The following is a 19,249-nucleotide window of genomic DNA, read 5'->3' as shown; positions in this document are numbered from 1 at the left end:
GCTTGGCTCAGTTTGGAGACATGCTGGGAAACCTCTACAGAGCCCAGGCCTCGGCTATATATATATATATATCATCCCCTGTGTGTCTCATAGATCATCCTGTGATTTCAAAGCTGTATGCCTCTTCTGACTGCTGCTATGGTTCTGATATCTGATATGGTTCTGATTTCTGATTTCTGATTTTTTTTCCTTGGTATTGCCTCCAATGCAATACCTTTATTTCGTTTTCTGAGAGATGGTATATTACTGAGGTAGCCTCTTGGGATTGGAAAACCTGGGCTAGTAGAGTCTGTAGGGGGATAATTTTCCCTCTAGAAAGATGACCTATGGATGGATTAGTTTGTGAGCCCCTGTCCCCACTATCCATATATCATGAACAGGTGGAGACTTATAGCTTGGTAGGTTGGCAAGAGAAAAGGGAAAGAAAAAAAGGACCAGGAAATATTTGCTAAGGATAGAACAGGGCTGTGCCCTCAAGCTTCACAGTGGGTGTGGCTTTTGGTGGAAGAATCAGAAGACCGTGCCATTTTGCTTTCTGCAGCATGTGGCTAGAGAGTCTTCTTATTATCATCAAAATTATGACTACTTCCTTCTCTAACATCCTGTAAGGGCCAGGCCTCAGGAAGGGTCTGTGAAGAATATGGCTATGTCTCATTTTTACACAGATTTTGGCAAAGAGAAGGGGATGGCTGGTGGTAGGGGAGGAGAGAATGGACAAAGAATTTCTGAAGATGCTGCATCATGAATAATATTGTTAACATTTTATAACTGTCAGGAGAAAGACAGGAAATTTAATGAAGGTTTTCAAGATTTCTAGAAGATTGCTTTATGATAGATGGGTGCCAGGCTGAAGTTTTCACCATGATGAAGTCTATTTTTTCTGACAGTTTGTCTGCTACATTATGAGCTACTTGGGAAAAAAAAAAAAATCAGTTCTTTCACACTTCTAAGAGATAAGCTCTATGAAGGCCCTTTTTTCATTACAGAACATTGTAAAGTAAGGAGCAAGGAGGTGGGTTACATGGGGAAATTCAGTGTTACGTGAAGATAAACCCATAAGCATTCTTTTGGAGCATGGGGGAGATATCTTGACTCTCAGAAGAAGGCTTTATCATTATTATATGTAGAATGATAACCACAAATGGCACCTAACTGTGACTTCCATGGTGTTTAGGATTAGGATATTTCCATATGTCCTCCAGCCATCCTCAGAGGTCCTGGCTCAACAAATTCCACTTGGAAGTGTGAATCTTATGCTGTCTTTTCCATAAAAGATGAGTTGTCATCCCCACACCTTCTCTGCCAGCCTGGGAATATTCCAGTGCCTCCACTTCTTGGGCATAACTAGGTGATACTAGGGTTAATCAGCAATTCTTAACCCTCCCCCGTACCCCCCCCCCCCATTCTGGGAATGAGAGTTTAAAATAAACACTAGCAAAACTGTTTGGGTGATGGAAATGTTTGGTTTGGCATGCACTGTATGCTTAACAAAATAGAGGCAGTATTTAAAAATTGGGAGATTTAGGATAAAAAGGCAGGATTCTGGTTTATCTTGATGAACCAGATCAGAAACACAGGGCTGAGTCATTGCTTCCATCTTTAGACAGAGCATGTGCTCCTGGCTTCCCTCAGCCCCTTCTCTACAGTCTATGTACAGAGGTCCTGCCATCAAGCAGGTCCTCTCGTTCACCTTTCTTTTCGAGTGTGTGATTCCTCTTTAAAATGTAACAGGAAAAAACCCATGACATATTAAACAGGAAGTAAATGTGTGCCATTAAGTCACTTTAGTGTAATGAAGCTAATGCTTTGAAAGATGAAGGATGTGTCTGATTCCTCATTATGTCTACCCTCAGCATAACCCTGTTCTCCTACAATAGTGAACTAAGAAACTGAAGTTGTTGAAGAAGCTGTCCTACAGTAAAGATATAAGCTCTTTAATGCACAGATCAAAGTGGGAAGAAAAACAGTTTAAGTAAATCTGATATTTGAAGGTTGAACTTATAAGAGGTTACTTGTTTTCCTTGGTTATGGGGCTGCAGAACAATTAATAATTCCACCTTAAGATTCACCAATGGGCTTCGTAATTCATGAATCAATTTATCCAATGCCTCTTTAAACTTGAATTTGTAGAATTTATATTCTGACCATTAGATGTGCCCACTGGTTTTCAGGCACATCTGGAAACTAAGATTTGCTTCTAAGCCAAGCCCTGAGTAGTTATTTCCATCTGAAGAAAATTTCTATGCTCCTCTTGATATTTGTAGCTGCATAAAAAAGATCTAGCTTAATGCATCAAAATATAATCTTCCAAAGCTCTTAAGAGTAAAAAATAAAGGTGCTTTTTGGAATGGTCAAAGCTATTTTTCTCAGTGTTATTTATGATCAGCTCTAAGACAGGACACGGGCACTAGCCATCCATCCATGCTACAGACGTTTATTTTAAAACATTTATCTTAAAAAGAAAATACTGAAGATTTATTTCAGATCCCTATCATTCTCATAAAATTGAAAAATTCATATCTGCCAGCTCCATCAGTTCTGGAAGTCAACTGCAGCTTTTAGTCTCCCCCTTATCAACTGTTCTTGCATTGTGTGTCAGTTTTTCCACCCCTTTCCCACTGGTCTTTATTTCCAATTTAGCCTATGAGGTGAGCTCTAAGCTTGTTGGGAGATGGTTCCAGCCATATCATTTTTGCTCTGTCTCATCTCTTTTGTGATTTCCCCCATTTAAAAACTTTTCTAAGAAAAAAGTTCCTATGTATTTTACATAGGAAGTCATGAGTGTGCTTTGCATATAAATGCAAAATCAGGGATATGGAATAGCTTTTACTGTATTTTTCCTGATTATGACAATAAGTGTTTATTGTAGAAAATGTGAAAAATATAGTGAAACACAAAAAAGCATGAAAAATGTGTTTTCTTACCTCCAGAGCGAGCTTCTGTTAACATTTTGGTGTATTTCCTTCCAGTCAGTTTTCTACTCTTTTTTTTTTTTCCAAAAATTGTGATCATACCTCATATTCAATTCTTTTTTTTTTCTAAAGATTTCTTTATTTATTCATGAGAGACACAGAAAGAGAGGCAGAGACAGAGGCAGAGGGAGAAGCAGGCTCCTTGCAGGGAACCCGATGCAGGACTCGATCCCAGATCCTGGGATCATGCCCTGAGCCGAAGGCAGATGCTCAACTGCTGAGCCACCCAGGCATCCCCTCATATTCAATTCTAACAATTTATTTTTCCCACTAAACTAGTGAAAACATACCATTTCATTAAATATTATTCTGCATCTGGTTAAATAGCTACATGACGTCCTTCTATAGCTTACCATTCTCTGTTTTTTTTGGCTTTATTAAGATAAAATTGTCATATCACATGGTGTAAGTTTAAGAAGCACAGCATATTGATTTGATAAACTTCTATATTGCAAAATGATTACCACCATAGTGTTAGTTAACACCTCCATCACCTCAAATACTCACCATTTGTGTGTGTGTGTGGTGAGAACATTTAAGATCTACTCTCTTAGCAATTTTCAAGTAAATAATACAACGAATGTTGTTAACTATAATCACCAGGCCATACAGTTACTCAGTTCATTTAGAAACTGAAAGTTTCCACCCTTTGATAATATTTCCCAATTTCCCCCATTCTTCACCCCTGATAAACCACCATTCTACTCCCTATTTCTGTGAGTTTGGCTTTTTAAAGCCAATTTCACATATAAGTGAATCTACATATAAGCAATATTATGTATATGATACAAGCGATTGCACAGATAAGCCATATAGATTTCATGTACAAGTGAGATCATACAGTGTTTGTTTCTCTGTGCTTAATTCCACTGACCATAATGTCCTCACAGTCCATGCATGTTGTCACAAATGGCAAGATTTTCTTCTTTCTCATGGCTGAATAACATTCCATTGTGTTGTGTGTATGTATGTATGTATCACATCTTCACATCTTCTTTATCCATTTATCCATTGACAGACACTTGAGTTGTTTCCATATCTTGGCAATTGTGAATTATGACATGGGGATGCAGATATCTCTTTGAAATCCTGAATTTAAACCCAGAAGTGGGATTGATACATCATATGGTATTTCTGTTTGTAATTTTTTTGAGGAACCTCCATACTGTTTTGATAGTGGCTATACCATTTTACATTCCCACCATCAGTGCACGTGTTCCCTTTCTCTGCATCTTTGCCAATACTCAACTCTTGTCTTTTTGATGATAGTCATTCTGACAGGTATGAGGTGGTAAGCAACTTCTCTATTACAATTCTTTTTTAATATACTGTGTCTACCTTTCTGGTTCTACCATTTGAGTGGATTTCCAGAATTGGAATTATTTGGTCAAACGTTTGAAAGTTCCAGGAACAGGGCATGTGGGTGGCTTCGTTGGTTAAATGTCCTGACTCTTGATCTCAGCTCAGGTCTTGATCTCAGGGTCATGAGTTCAAGGCCCAAGTTGGGCTCCACATTGGATTACAAAAACTAATTAATCATAAAAATAGATGAATAAAAGAGAAAGTTCCAGAAACATGTTAAATTGCTTTCCAGAATAGTTGTAGGAGTTTGCAGTCCCATTCTCACTGCACTAGTCTCGTTCCCTGGGCCCTGTGTGGCTTATTCTACTGGTATTATTTAGTGACCGTGTGTTAGAATCACTAATCATGGTAGCCTCACTATCTTCATCTGTAAAATAATACAAACTTTCTAGATTTGTTGTTTTGATTAAATTTAAAGAATGTGGTGCACGTTATCACGATTTGAGACATGGTAGGAACTTAATGCATCCAAGGGTTTGTGTGTCTTTTGTTTTTTGTTTTCCATATCCTTTTCTCTGCCCGTTTTTGTAGAGGAGGTAACCAACTCGAAAAGAGGCCAAGCAGCTTGCTCAGTATCCCAGAGCGGGCCAGCCATGTGGCAGGGACTGCAGCCTGGGGATTTTCACCACTTGCTCTGAGTTCTTTTTCCCAGTGATGTTGCCCTTTGATCCCTGCTTCGCCTGATTACTAGAGGTGCCAACATTCAGTCATGAGTCCTCCCTCAGACCTCAGCAAGTCCATTAGACCTAACTCAGTTCTCAACCTAATGTCTGAGCCCTGTGGACATGACCTTCTTAGAGAATCAGATCCAGGAAAATCCTTGAGTAATAATGAAAATCCTGTCCATGGCATGGCAAAAAATGATAATGAAAGCAAGCTGGGCACACTGTGAACTTATTAATTTCTACATGAGCCCCACTGAGGCCTGTTAGGAAACTGTGGAGACTTTTAAATTTGAAGGGAATTAGATTGCCTTTCAGAGATAATAGAACTGTTCATTTGTCTACATTGGGCCAGTCTGGACTTGTCTTTTGTAGGGACAGGGTAGCAGAGAATGATAAGGCATAATTGGCTGGCTTCTCAGGCTGGGTGACTCTCTGAAGGCTGCCTGGAAAATTGCCTGGGACATGATTTGGCCTGGTTTGATTAGCTGGTTGCAGCAGAAGGTTCTCCCCTCTTTCTGGTTAACTCTAGTCACCCTCCTTGCTAAGCTCAGCGTCTGCCCACCTATCTGCTCCCTTATCTTTGGACCTGCCCCAGGACCCTTGTTTGTGCTTCAGGCCCCCTAGGGCCCTGGTGGCAGGGATCCTCCCCGAGGGCTTGTGCAGCTCCTGTGTCATGGTGGGAAGTAAATGCAGGGTATGAACAGCCACAGGCTTGACCGATACATGTTGCTTTATATTCAGGCTCTTCCATTTGCTAGCTGTATGGTCTCAGGTAAGTTACTGAACTCCTCTGAGGGACAGTTTCCTAATATTGAAAATGGGAGTAAACACAGTACCTACATCTGGGTTAGTATATGGATTAAGTAAGATACTAATGCTGAGTGCCTAGAGCACTCCTGGCCACCAGTCGATGTCCAGTATGTCACAGTGCTGATAATCCTAGCAAGATAGAAATGAGAGTAATCACAGTGAGTATAGTTCTTAGTATCATCAATAAGCCACAGTGTTTTATTCATTTTAGGCTGAATACAATGCTGTGATTATAATCTGTGATAATGATGTTCAAGAAAGGAGAAAAGTGAGTTTGGAATTTGTTCTAAAGGCTTAATGCCCTCACCCATCAAACTATGTTGCCCAGATTGGTCATGGGGCAGTGTGGGGACAGTTAGTTAAATAATGTAGGTAAGTAGTTTGTAAATTGCACAGAACTCTATAAATATTAGTTGGGAATGCATTTCCTTAAATTGCACCTATAATCTGTCCCTGTAGAGTAATTAGTTGCAAAATATACTTGTAGGTTACTGCAATCCGTACGCCCTTTTATTATAAATACACATACACATACACACACACACACACATACATATGTGCCAGCTGTGGCACACATAAGATTATATCCAAACCTCCCACCAACACTGAAACAGGAAGGTTAGCTATCATGATTCTGTTTTGCAAATGAGAACATCAAGACTTAAGAAAATGAAGTAACTATTCAAGGTTACGTAGCTGACAATGGCTCAGCCCTGTAACTAAATTCTAGATGCTCGGACTCCAGGTCCTGCCTTCTTTCTCCTCTGCCAGTTGTCCAGTGTGGGATATACATCTCATTGGCAGTAAAAGATTTGCCTGGGTGCCTGGGCAAAACGTTAAAGAATGCCGAGTCCCATACTAGGTTATTCCTTTTTTAATTCTTCTTTAAGCTCTCTGATTATGTCAAGGAGAAAGGCAGTGTAGGAGCCTCAACAACTTTCAGACATTTACTAATCTCTCTTTTTGACGAAGAAGAAACATGCTCTATTTTAAAACATTCCATGGGCAATACTGTTGAGGTAGAATTTCAGTACCATTCTGTTGTTATATTTTATTTAAGTTCCTTTTTTTTTTTTTTTTTTTGAGACAAGGATTGCTGGCTTTTCAGTTTATTTGTATGTATGTATGTATTTATTTATTTGATTTATTTATTCATGAGAGATGCAGTGAGAGAGGCAGAGACATAGGCAGGGGGATAAGAAGGCTCCTGGAGGGGAGCCCCATGTGGGACTCCATCCCAGGACTCCGGGACCACACCCTGAGCTGAAGGAAGATGCCCCATGTTTTCTTTATTTTTTAATAAATCCATTTGAGTTTTTTAAAACTCCCTTTTTTTTTTTTAGATTTTATTTATTTATTTATTTATTTGAGAGAGTGAGAGCATATGTTCCTACATGTGAAGGGGGTGGGGGTATCATCAGGGGCAGAGTGAGAGCGAAAGGGATAAGCAAACTCTGCACCCGGAGCAGAGGGGAGCCTGACATGGGGCTCAATCTCATGACCCTGAGATCAAGAGTCAGTGCTTAACCCACTGAGCCACCCAGATGCCCCTAAAACTCCGATTTAAAGAAAAATGTAAATAAGTAGATAGTTCATAGAAGTGGCACAAACCATGAAAGATGTCTATGATTGAATACCAAGTAGGACACCCTCATGGGACAACCACTTCTGGGCCTCATTCCCCACCCAGCCACCTCAGGACTACCCATCATCTCCAGTCTGTGCTTCCCCTCCACTCTCTGAGCTCTGACACTGGCAGCAGAAGAAACATCTATGTCAGGTGGTTTGTGGGGAGGGGTAGGAGTCATTCTTCATTCTTGTGCACCAAAGGAAAGGTGCCCCCTGGTGTCCCACTCTGTCTCTGAAGTCAGTCTGTGGCAGTCCTTGCAGAGAACTGTGGATTCTCTGGAATCAACAGTCTGGGTTATTGCGTTGGACCTCACAGAGTTAGAGCCAAGAATAAACAGGACCAGAAAGACATGGACCAGCATCTATTCATTAGAGCACATGTGAAAATTACTAAGAAGAATAAAGAATGAAACAAAATTAATCCACATTCCTAAGACCCTGCTAGACCTTTCTCTCTTCATATATAAATACATAGTTCTTATTAATTTGGATCACAGTATACATGGTTCAGAGTCTTTGTCTTTTCATTTTTCATAGACCTTTCCCAAGCTGACTAAAATACATTTAAACATATTATTTAAGAGTAGAATACATATTTATATATCATAGTTTATTTAACCATTCCATCATTTTTGTATATTTAGGTTGTTTACAGTATTTTTTCCATGTAAAAAATATAACACTGCCATGGGCAACTTTGTTTGAAATACCTTTCTTAAACCAACAGGAGTCAGGATTTCATGTTTATGGTTTAGTTCATAGATAGTGAGTAAAAAAACAGATGTGTTCTATTTTCAGTGACAGATTGAGATTGTGTTGTCAGATGTTTTTGCTGATATGAACTGTGATCGCCCAATTTTCAGGCAGATGGTGGGGTTCAGAACAGACAGGGCAATAAGAACTGGACTGACTCTCACACCCTGTCCACAGCCTGTGCCAGACCCTTGGTGCCTGTCCCCACAGGCTTCAGGCCTCCATCCCTGTGGTGAATTCTCTCCCTTACTATATAGTGACTGTCATCTAAGGGTTTCCAGTTGTAGTCAGGATATGAATTGAGAACTCAGCAGGGCAATATAGAAGTTACTTTAAAGCTAGGGGGGAAATGCAGTGTGAAGGCACAGCAACCAGAAAATGAACCAAAAGACCTGGTCAGGTTGATGATGCTTGTGACCTCTGGGGAGAGTGGCCATGACAGCATCCATTTATAGTCCCCAGGAGCAGCAAGACCTATTAGACCACATCTGTGGTCCTGGTCCTGGTGGTGGTGGAGGGGCCTGCCAGGCAAACTGGAAGAAACACCTGATACATCCATCGCTCTAGAATTAAAGTATTGAATTGACTCTATTCTTGATTATCTTTCTTCCACCAGTTTGTCAGCTGCCAGCCTGGACAGTGATTAGTTGGGGTTAGGGCATATTTGGGCCCCTTTCTTGGTTATCCCTCCATGAGCACTGCAATAACTTCAGTGTTTCCCTTTCACGCTGTTCACTCCTCCTTCCTTATCTGCTGATGGCCAAGAAGCTTGGGAGGCAGATCTCAGCACTGGACAGGGCCTTCTGTATAATCCTTGGGCTCCCAGAGCCTGGAGCACAAAATGCTGGCCTTGCTGAGAAGAGAAGGAAACATCTGTCCTGGCACAGAGGTGGTTGGTGGCCCCTTTCTATGGTGGAGCTGTTCTTCAGGAGAGAGAATGAGGAGCTTCCTAGCTTCTTTGCTGTCCATGAATTTGGGGTCTTGGCCCTGAATTTTGTTTCTTCCTGTTAGTTATCCTCTTCCTTTATCCACCAGACTTGCTCTCAGTGTCCCTAAAGCTGTCTGTATATTGCCTGCCACTGGGCCTTTTTTTTTTTTTTTTTTTTTTCATTTCTCTCATGTTGAAGGCCATGTGTATTTTTGCTGCATGGAAACTCAGTCTAGGTAAGTTTAGGAGGGCTCATCTCATCTGAAAAAGTCTTCTGTTCACCTCTTCTCCATTATGTTCTATGTTTAATCCCGGTGTCTCAGGCCTTTCCATGGAAGCCTAGTTATACAAGGTACTTTGGCAGCAGCTGGGTCCCCTGTGAGTGTGGTCACATGAGCTCCTCTTGTACTCAGTGGTCAGAGGCAGGTGCTAAGGATGACACCCCCTCAGGATGGCTGGAGGAGGGACTAGGAGCCAGTACAGAGGAAGGTGGTTAGGAACAAGTGCTGGCCAGTTAAGGAGGAAGAAGAGAATCCTAGAATAATGCTCACAGCAGGGGCTGGGCTCCATAGTCTAACTAGAAGTAGGAGGCTATTCACCAGTAACCCTGAACTTCTCATTAAAAGAACTCTGATGAGGTCCTGCTCCAGTTCAAACTACTGTTTAAGGGAGACCCAGTGTTTATCTGTGAGTCATTTTCTATCAGGCTAAAAAGTGAGGGACATTCAGGAGTCAAACCCTGCTGGTTTTCCCAGGACTGATGGTTTCGGGACATAGGACTTTCAGGTGCTACATCCAAGAAAGTCTTGGTAAGCTGGAGTGAGTTGGTTACCCCAACAGGAAAGATGTGGTGTTCTAGGATAGAAAGCTTGAGTACTGCCACTAAATTGCTTGAGAATAGCCACTGAAGGTAGGAAATTCAAGTCTTCTGGGATTCTGAGTTAAGGACAGTATTAGAAGAAGATGAAAAGTGAACAATGAAATGAATAATAATAGCAAGACTGGTGCCAGCCCATATGGTGACTGTGAAAATTAGAAACAGGTGCCCTTTCTTACATATGGACATTCTCCCACACTTGAGTGCACGACTTGGCAAGTGGAGAAAGAGGTGGATTTCAGCCCCTACTTGTCTTCTCAGTTATACATCCTTGTACGAGAAACAACTTGCACACAACAGCACAGAAAACTAACATATATCAAGCACTTACTGCATACCAGGCACTATACTAGGTATTTTGCACACACTCTATCATTTAAGTTTTATAATAATCCTCTGAAATAAGTATTATTGTTGTTCTATTTTATGGAAGGAGAGACTGAGGCTAAACCAGATTACATAATTTTCTCAGAACACAGTAGTTAATGGTGAAATTGTAATTCTAACCAGATGTATCAGGTATTGCTGTGCAACGACGTCCTCAAAACTTAGGAGCATCAAAAAGCAGCCATTAATTCTTTCTTAAGGATTCTTTCTCACAGCTCTGCTAATGTTAACCAGGCTTGGCTGGTCCCAGCTGGCCTTGTCCAGGTATCTTTGGGCTGTTGATGGGTAGGGTGTGGGCTGGCTGTTCTAGAGCAGCCTTGGCTGGGATGACACCATTCTCTTCCATGTGTGCTGGCCCAAGCATGTCAGCAGGCCAGGCTGAGTAACTCCTTGTGGTGATTGCAGAAAAGCATAGATGAGCACAGATGTGCAAGCACTTCAGCAAGCTACTTGGGACAAGTTTGTTACTGTCTTTCTGGCTAAACGAATCACAGAGCCAAGCCCAGAGTCAGCATAAGAGTAGACTACCAAGGGCAAAGAGGGGTAACCAGTTGGGGTCGTTGGTGTGGTCATTCTATCATAGCCTGCTCTTAGGCCACAACTATTCACACCTCTTCCTCATGTAAAATATGCTCACTTTATTTTAGGGTCCCCAAAAGTTGCATCTAATCATGGCATCTGGCTTGAAGCCCAAGACTTTGTGATCTTCATTAGGTCTGGATGCAGGTCTCTTGATCTAGAGCCCTGTGAACTCAGAAGGATAAGCTATCTTCCCCCACACACCCTCCAGGGAAGGGAAAACTTCAAGCCCCTATTCAAAGAGGAGAAGAATGGGAGGCATGCAGTAATCCCTGGGCTGGCTGGTAGCCATCCTGATATTTTGCTGGAGAAATGGAGCCACATCCCTCCATTTTGATGGTGATTCTTAGCAGTAGCTCCCCAGGCCACTGTTCTCTGCTGTTCCCTGTTCACCACTGTTCTCTTTTCATGGTCATTTGGCTCTGCCCCAACCCAAGCTAGTGGATTCAGCAGGAGTGGGCACAAGGTGCTGGCCTCAGTCCTTGGGGACATTCCTAGCTTCATTAGTGTCCCTGACTCTGCCCAGCCTTAGCGAAAGACAGTGGGCTCAAACCTGATTCCAAAGGGTTCCTTATACAATAAATCAAAAAATAATAATAATAAAAAAATAAAAAAAAAGAAAAAAGAAACAAAAACTATACCTTTATTTCTATTGGAGAAATAATTCAGAGGACCTAGGCATCAAAACTCCAAGCCTGAATGCATCCTGGGACTACAAATCTATGGCCTTGCTAACAAATGTGATGCAAGCATGTTTATGGTGCTTTCCCCTTCACTGGCCCTGATGATCAAATTTTAGGCCACATGACCCCCACCCCCTCCCCAGTTTTGATTGGCCCTGAAGTGGGTACTTGGCTCAAGGCAACCAATGAATAAACTACTTACAGCTTGGGACTTGCTACCTGGTTAGAAAAGGTCACACAGGCCAACGGACTTCCTGTTTGAGTGCTGAGGCACGATGCAAGAATGTGAGGGTTGCAAATGAAGTTTCCGTAATGCATGCAAATAATAATTATGAGCCCTTGGTCAGCAGACTGAGGCAATGCGGTTAGGCCCAGGGAGAAGTAGATGTGCCTGGAGGGAAGAGTCTAAGTGGTTCCTCTTGGAACTGTGGCCTCCATTCTCAAGTGGTCATGGTGTCTGGGTGATCTTGGATTTCTCTGAAATTATTCTCATTACTGTACTTTATCTCCACTCTCTGCTGAGATGACTGAATGTATCTCTGTATCCCTGGAAATCTAAGAGGCCAAATGAAAACCATCTGTTAATATGGTTTTCCATATTGCGGGCAGGGGCGTTGTTTAAGCTCTGGGATCAAAAAGCGCCCAAGAATGTTCAGGTAAGGCTGCAGCATAGTGAAGAATGAGCAGGGAATTTGAAAACATTGAAGAAATCCTCTTAAAAAGCCATAACCGGTGATCATCACAGTGAAATCAATGATGATTGAAAACCAGCTCCAACTGTCAGTAATTGGACCATTTAATAGTCAAGCTTAGACAAGTTAATACCAATTCAAATCCCTTCTCCAGAAGCCATTTTCACAGCTTACAACAGTGGCCATATTGAGTAGGCCTAAAATTGGAGCCCATCACAAATATTAATTATGAACATGAATTTGTAAGGTCAATGGTTTTACTTTAATAGGAATTTGGGGCCTATGAATGTAAGTCCTAAATGTCTTAGACTTATTTGAGATTCCAAAGCAAAGAACAGGAGTATAGCAGGCATTTATAGTTCGTTCTGCTTGGCATCGTGTCCAGCATGAGATCACTGAATACCTTGGCGTGAATTCAGAGCTCGATTTTATTATCTTGTAGCTGCCTGTAATCACAGATGAGGCATCAAAGGCCAGCTGTCCCCCATGAACCTTGACAGTCTATATAAACTAATTACTTTTTTATGAGCCATCCTTTCAGAGATTTGGAAAGAGGGCCTATTAAGCCAAGTTCAATATGATCTACAAACTTTAAAAATTATTATTATTTATCTAAGTTCCAGCTGAGTGCCATGGTAAATGACATCCTCTGAAATGGTTGGCTTGGATGGCCATGGACTTCATTAAAATATAATACTTTGTGTGTGTATGTATGTGTGTTTAAGCGGAAAGGTGAATCCCAGTGTGACAGGTTTTTTTTTTTTTTTTTTTTTTTTCCACATTAATGGTAGTATAGCAAAATTTGAAGGGCAAGGAAGAGAAAAACACAAGTTTGGAAAAGTGAGGGTATGTTAAGTAAAGCCCCTTCCCTGGCTCCACCAGGCTGTGGATTACAGGGTGAAGACTTTATGCTCTTTGTCCCTGAGTCCACTGCAAAAAGAGTACCCGTGGCCCTTCCCCTTTTGGTGTGCTTCTTGCTCAGAGTCCCCAAAGAGGTGGAATAATAGCTAAAACACGCACTGTGGCCTGCCCTCAGACCACCTCACTTGATGGTCTGTTCCTAGTGTCTGTCACGTTAGCACTGAGGTCGTCTGTGCCACTATGCCTCACATGTGGTGGGCTGGCCTTGCCATTTGGGGTGTATATAATCCCAACCTCTGCCACTGGGGGCTCCATAAGCTCCTTCCAAATGCTTATTGCTGTGATGACCTCCTTCATGTCTACCGTGATGATGATGGGCCCCAGGCCAGCCCACATGGCACTCCACTTCATCACCAGGAGAAAATGGTCTTTTTCCTCTTCTGGCCAACTCTTGCTCAGGGATTCCTACGGAAACATTGTTTGGAGTCCCAGTGCTACTGTTCTTTGTTTTACTATAAATTCCTCCCTCTCCAGAGACAGATGGGTGCCCCCAGGCTATAGATATAAGGGATGGGTTCATATGCCAACCGGAGCTGTGCTGTGATAAGTAATATTCCACTCAAGTGCTGCCTGCTGACTCTGCCCTTGACTGTCTGAGTTCCTTCTTTTGTAGTGTTTTACTTTCCTCTAACAAGCAGACATTTCTGTCAGCTATGTGGTTTCTGCAGGCTTTCTCCACTCACCCTCCTCTCATCCCCGCACATAGTCCATCAGACATCACTCTGTATGTCTGAACTTGATTTACACAGAGGGTCCTGAACCACATGCAAGCCAGCATGAACAGCCAGATACCAAGAAAGTGGCAAGAGGGACCGTATAGTTCCACATGCCCCCTATTAGGATCATGTTCACCCCGCGAGGACTCCTACACTGACAACATGTAAAAGAGACCCTTCTTTCCTGAGTGGCATCCATGTAGTTCCCATGATCAATTCTTTCCTTGGCTATGCTACTTGCTACACTGAGCTTTAATTGTCTATCCATGCCCCTGTCCTCTCACTGGTCTTGAGAAGCAGAATCTGAATCCATTTCATGTCTCTAGCAGCTGCCACTGAGTAGGTATTCAATCAAAGTTGGTGCAATGAATGGTTAATATTGTATTTCATTCTTAAGCTAACCTATCACCTTCTCTTACTGATTTTAACATATTTGCTCCTGGACTCAGCTGAGTTCTGCTGCACTTTCAATCAATCTATTTAATTGTCTATTCCTCACCCCAGAGTGAGCATGTTAATCCTTATGTCCTAGCATACAACCTAGCTTAGAGACTCCTAGTAAATACCTGCTAACTTTAGTTAGAACTCAAAAGAACGGAGTGGGATTCCAACCTACTGCTAACAGCATGGGGGTAGGGATGGGAAGCACTGGTATTCAGGGAAATCTCATCGTGATATCCACATTGCACACTGCAAGGGCTAAAACTGACTCCTGGCAGCCCTCTGAGGTAATTGGGAGCAGATCCATCTCAGCTAGTGCGTTTCCCTGATCACTACTCCCAAATTCAATGTAGCCAGTGCAGGAAGAGGCCTGGTTTATGGAGATCTGGACTAGAGGGGACCATGGTGATCCAGAGAGATTCCCGATGGCAGTAGAAAGTGACATAACCTAAGGGAAGAGGCAGCTGCTACTCAGTACTGGCTAATTTCTTTTAAGAAGGTTGATTTTGGGGCAGCCCAGGTGGCTCATCAGTTTAGCGCCACCTTCAGCCCAGGGTGTGATCCTGGAGACCCAGGATCGAGTCCCATGTCATGCTCCCTGCGTGGAGCCTGCTTCTCCCTCTGCCTGTGTCTCTGCCTCTCTCTCTGTGTCTCTCATGAATAAATAAATAAAATCTCTTTTAAAAAGGATGATTTTTAAAAAATTGAATTATTTTCAACTCATGGTTATTTTCATGCAGTTGTAAGAAATAACATGGAGAGACCCTGTGTACTCTTTACCCAGTTTCTCCCAGTGATAACTTCGTGGGAAGCCATAGTACAATATCACAACCATGATATTGACATCGATGATCAAAATACAGAACATTTCCATCACCACAAGTATCCTTTATGTTACCCTTTTATAGCCATATCCAACTTTCCTCCCATCCACAAACTCTTTAACTTCCTCACAACCAGTCTGTTCCCCTTTGAATAATTTTGTCATTTCCAGTATGTTATATAAGAATCATAGGGAAATTGGGGGAAAAATAAAGACAAAATCAGAGAGGGAGACAAACCATAAGAGACTCTTAACTATAGGAAACAAACAGAGTTGCTGGAGGGGAGAAGAGTGGGGTGATGGGCATTAAGGAGGGCACTTGATGTAATGAGCACTAGGTGTTATATGCAACTGAGAAATTACTAAACTCTACCTCTAAAACATTTTTTAATAAAAAAAATAAATGGAATCATCCATTGAGCAGCCTTCTAGAATTGGCACTTTTTTCACCCAGCATCATTCTCTGGAAATGGATCCAGGTTGTTGCCCATATCAATATTCTATCCTTTATATTGCCAAGCATGGTAATACCATGTTCCATGGTATAAATGTACCAGAATTTAACCATCCATCCCCTGAAAGACATCTAGGTTATTTCCAGTTTTCAGTTACTATGAGCAAAACTGCTGTAAGTATTTGAAAACAAGTTTTTGTGTGAACCTGAGGCACCTGGGTGGCTCAGTCTGCTAAGTGTCCACCTTCGGCTCAGTCATGATCTCAGGGTCCTGGGATTGAGCCCCATGTTGGGGAGCCTGCTTCTCCCTTTCTCTCTGCTGCTCCCCCTGCTTATGCTTTCTGTCTCTTTAGATAGATAGATAGATAGATAGATAGATAGATAGATAGATAGATAGATAGACAGACAGACAGTTTTTGTGTGAACATAAATATTCACTTCTCTGGGATAAATGTCAAGGAGTAGAATTATAAAGTGGTATGGTATTTGCTTGTTTCATTCTTTAAGAGACTGCTAAACTGTTTTCCAGAGTGGCTTTGCCATTTTACTTTCCCATCAGCCATGGGATGAGTGATGGAGTTTTTCTGCATCCTCACCAGCACTTGTATTATTCCTATTTCTTATTATAGTCACTCAAATACGTATGTAGTGTCATCTCATTGTAGTTCTAATTTGCATTTCTCTAAATGCTAATGATGTTAGATATCTTTTTAGGTGTTTATTTGCCATGTATATATCATATTCTATGAATTGTCTCTTTATGTCTTTTGCCCATTTTCTAATTAGATGCTTTGTGTTTTACTGTTGAGGTTTGGGAGCTCTTTACATATTCTAAATGCTAGTTCTTTGTTGGATATCTGGTTTGTAAATATTTTATCCATCACATAGCTTGCTTTTAATCCTCTTAACATGGTCTTCTCAAGGCAAAACTTTAAAATTTTGATGAAGTCCAATTTATCTTTCTATGGATTGGGTTTTTGGTGTTCATTTTAAGAACTTTTTGCCTTGTCTGAGATTTTAAATATTCTCTCTAAGGTGTTTTTCTAAAAGTTTTCTAGTTTACATTTTATTTTATTTTTTTTAGTTTTACATTTTATATTTAAGTGCATAACCCATTCTAATTTTATTTCTGTATACGATTACATTAGGTTGAGATTTCTTTTTTTCTTTCTCCTCCTTTTTGCCAATGGATATTCAATTCCATGTTATTTGTTGAAAAGTGTATCTTTCCTTCATTAAATTACTCTTGTGCCTTTGTCAAGAAAAGTCAGTTGGGCATAGTTGTGTGTGTCTATTCCTGGGTTCTCTTTACTCTTCCATTAATCTGTATGTCTACTGCTGCCTCAGAACTACACGGTCTGGGTTACTGCAAGTATATAAAAATTAATGTTGGATAAATGAATGACTTCCAATTTATTTATCTTTTTCAAAACTGTTTAAACCATTCTAGTTCCTTTAACTTTTCTATAAGTTTTATAATAATCTTGTCTACATCTACAAAAAATCCTGCTGAGATTTCAATAGGAATTGAGTTAAACTTATTTATCAATTTGAGGAGAATTGACATTTTTACTGTGTTGAGTCTTCCAATCCATGAGCATGCTCTCTCTCTCAATTTGTTTCAATTTTCTTTGATTTCCTTCATCAGTGTTGTGTAGTTCATAGCATAAAATTCCTGCCCATGTTTTGTTAGATTTAGACCCAAATATTTCATTTTTTGGTGACTGTAAACGGTATTGTATTTTAAATTTTGTGTTCCTTGTGAGTGTAGAGAAACACAATTGCTCTTTTATGGTTACGTTTTTATGTTTCTTTTCCTCCAACCTTGCTGGACTCCTCTATAGACAATCATGTCATCTGCAATTAGAAACAATTTTATTTCCTTTTATTGTCTTATTGCAGTGAGTAGACTTGAGAGGTTTTCATGCTTTGTTCCTGTTCTTAGGGGAAAAGATGCAGCTTTTCATCAATAAGTAAGTATAATGTAACCTATAGGGTTTTTGTAGATGTTCTTTAGCAAGTTGAGGTAGCTTTCTGTTTCAAGGTTTCTGAGAGTTTTTTGTTTGTTTTTAAATCAAGAAAGGGTGTTGATTTTTCTCAAATTCTTTTTTTCCATTATCAGTTTATAAGAATATATAATTTTTCTTCTTTAGTTTGTTTATATGGTAACTGATTGATTGATTTTCATGTATTGAACCAACCTTGTATCTTTAAAATAAACTCTTGTTTAGTCATAGTATATAACTCTATTTATAGGTTGCTGCATTTTATGTGCTAAAAATTTATTCAGGATTTTTTCATCCATTTTCATGACGGATATTAGTCTGTCATTTTCTTTCTTTGTATTGTCATTATCTGGTTTTATATCAGGGTATTACTAGCTTCATAAAATTAACTGGGAAATACTCCGTCCTTTTCTGTTTTTTCAAAGAGATCATGTATTGCTGTAAATTTTCTTTTAAACATTTGGTAGAATCCTCCAGTGAAACCTTTTTCATGGCAGTTTTAAAATTATAAGTGAAATTTCCTTAATAGCTATAAGGCAATTCAAAGTATCTATTTTATATTGGGTAAGTAGGGGTAGGTTGTGTTTTTCAAGGAATTGGCTCATTTTACATAAGTTGACAGATATATGCATGCAGAATTGTTTTTAGAATTGTCTTATCATCCTTTCAATGTCTACAAGGTTCTGTAATGATATATGCCAGTTCAAACATTTTTATAATTTATGTCTTCCCTCTTTTTTCTTTTGGCAAACTTACTAAAGGTTTGTTAATTTTATTGATCTTTTTTAGAGAACCAACTCGTATCATTGATTTTTTTCACTTATCTTTCTGTTTCTTATTTCATTGCTTTTTGTTCCTATTTTTATTATTTCTTTCATTCTACCTGTTTGGGGTTGTTATTCTTTAGCTAGGCTTTTGAAGTGGGACTTTATTGACTTGAGATGCTTTCTCTTTTCTAATGTATGCATTTAATACTATAAATTTCCCTCTCAGCACTGCCTTTGCAGTGCCCTACAAATTTTTATGTATTGTAGTTTTGTGTAGTTCAGTGTATTAGTTTTATTTTAATTGAGACTTCCTCTTGGAGTCATAGTTATTTAGAAGTGTGTTGCTAAGTTTCCAAATGTTTGGAGATTTTCCTATTACCTTTCTGCTGTTGATTTCTATGTTAGTTCCTTTATGATCAGAAAGCATACTTTGTATGATTCAGTTCTTTTAAATTTTTTGAGGCTTCTTTTATAGCCTAGGATCTATCTCAGTCATTATATGTTCTGTGGGCACTTGAAAAATAATGTATATTTTGCTATTGTTGGATGAAGTGTTCTAAAAATGTCAATTAGATCCTGTTGGTTATTAATTTTTCCTATATCCTTACTTTTCTGTCCAATTCTATCAATTGTTGAAGGAGAGCTATTGAAGTGTTCAACTATAATTACAAACCTGTCCATCTTTCCTTTTAGCTCTCTTAGTTTTTGCCTTACAGATTTTGCAGGTCTGTTGTCAAGTGCGTACACATTTAAGATTGCTATATCTTCTTAGAGGGTTGATCTT

The 19,249-nt window shown here is 40.1% G+C and overlaps 1 protein-coding gene across 2 annotated transcripts in view; it reads left to right on the top strand.

The window, feature by feature from the left end:
• Positions 1-19,249, top strand: part of CLSTN2 (calsyntenin 2) — a 613,123-nt gene that overhangs the window by 229,039 nt on the left and 364,835 nt on the right. The gene's annotated exons all lie outside the window — the stretch shown is intronic.

Source organism: Canis lupus, chromosome 22, assembly GCF_048164855.1.
Source record: "Canis lupus baileyi chromosome 22, mCanLup2.hap1, whole genome shotgun sequence".
Taxonomy (NCBI): Eukaryota; Metazoa; Chordata; class Mammalia; order Carnivora; family Canidae; genus Canis; species Canis lupus.
The sequence above is the reverse complement of the archived record's forward strand: the minus strand, read 5'-3'. Positions and strand labels throughout refer to the sequence as shown.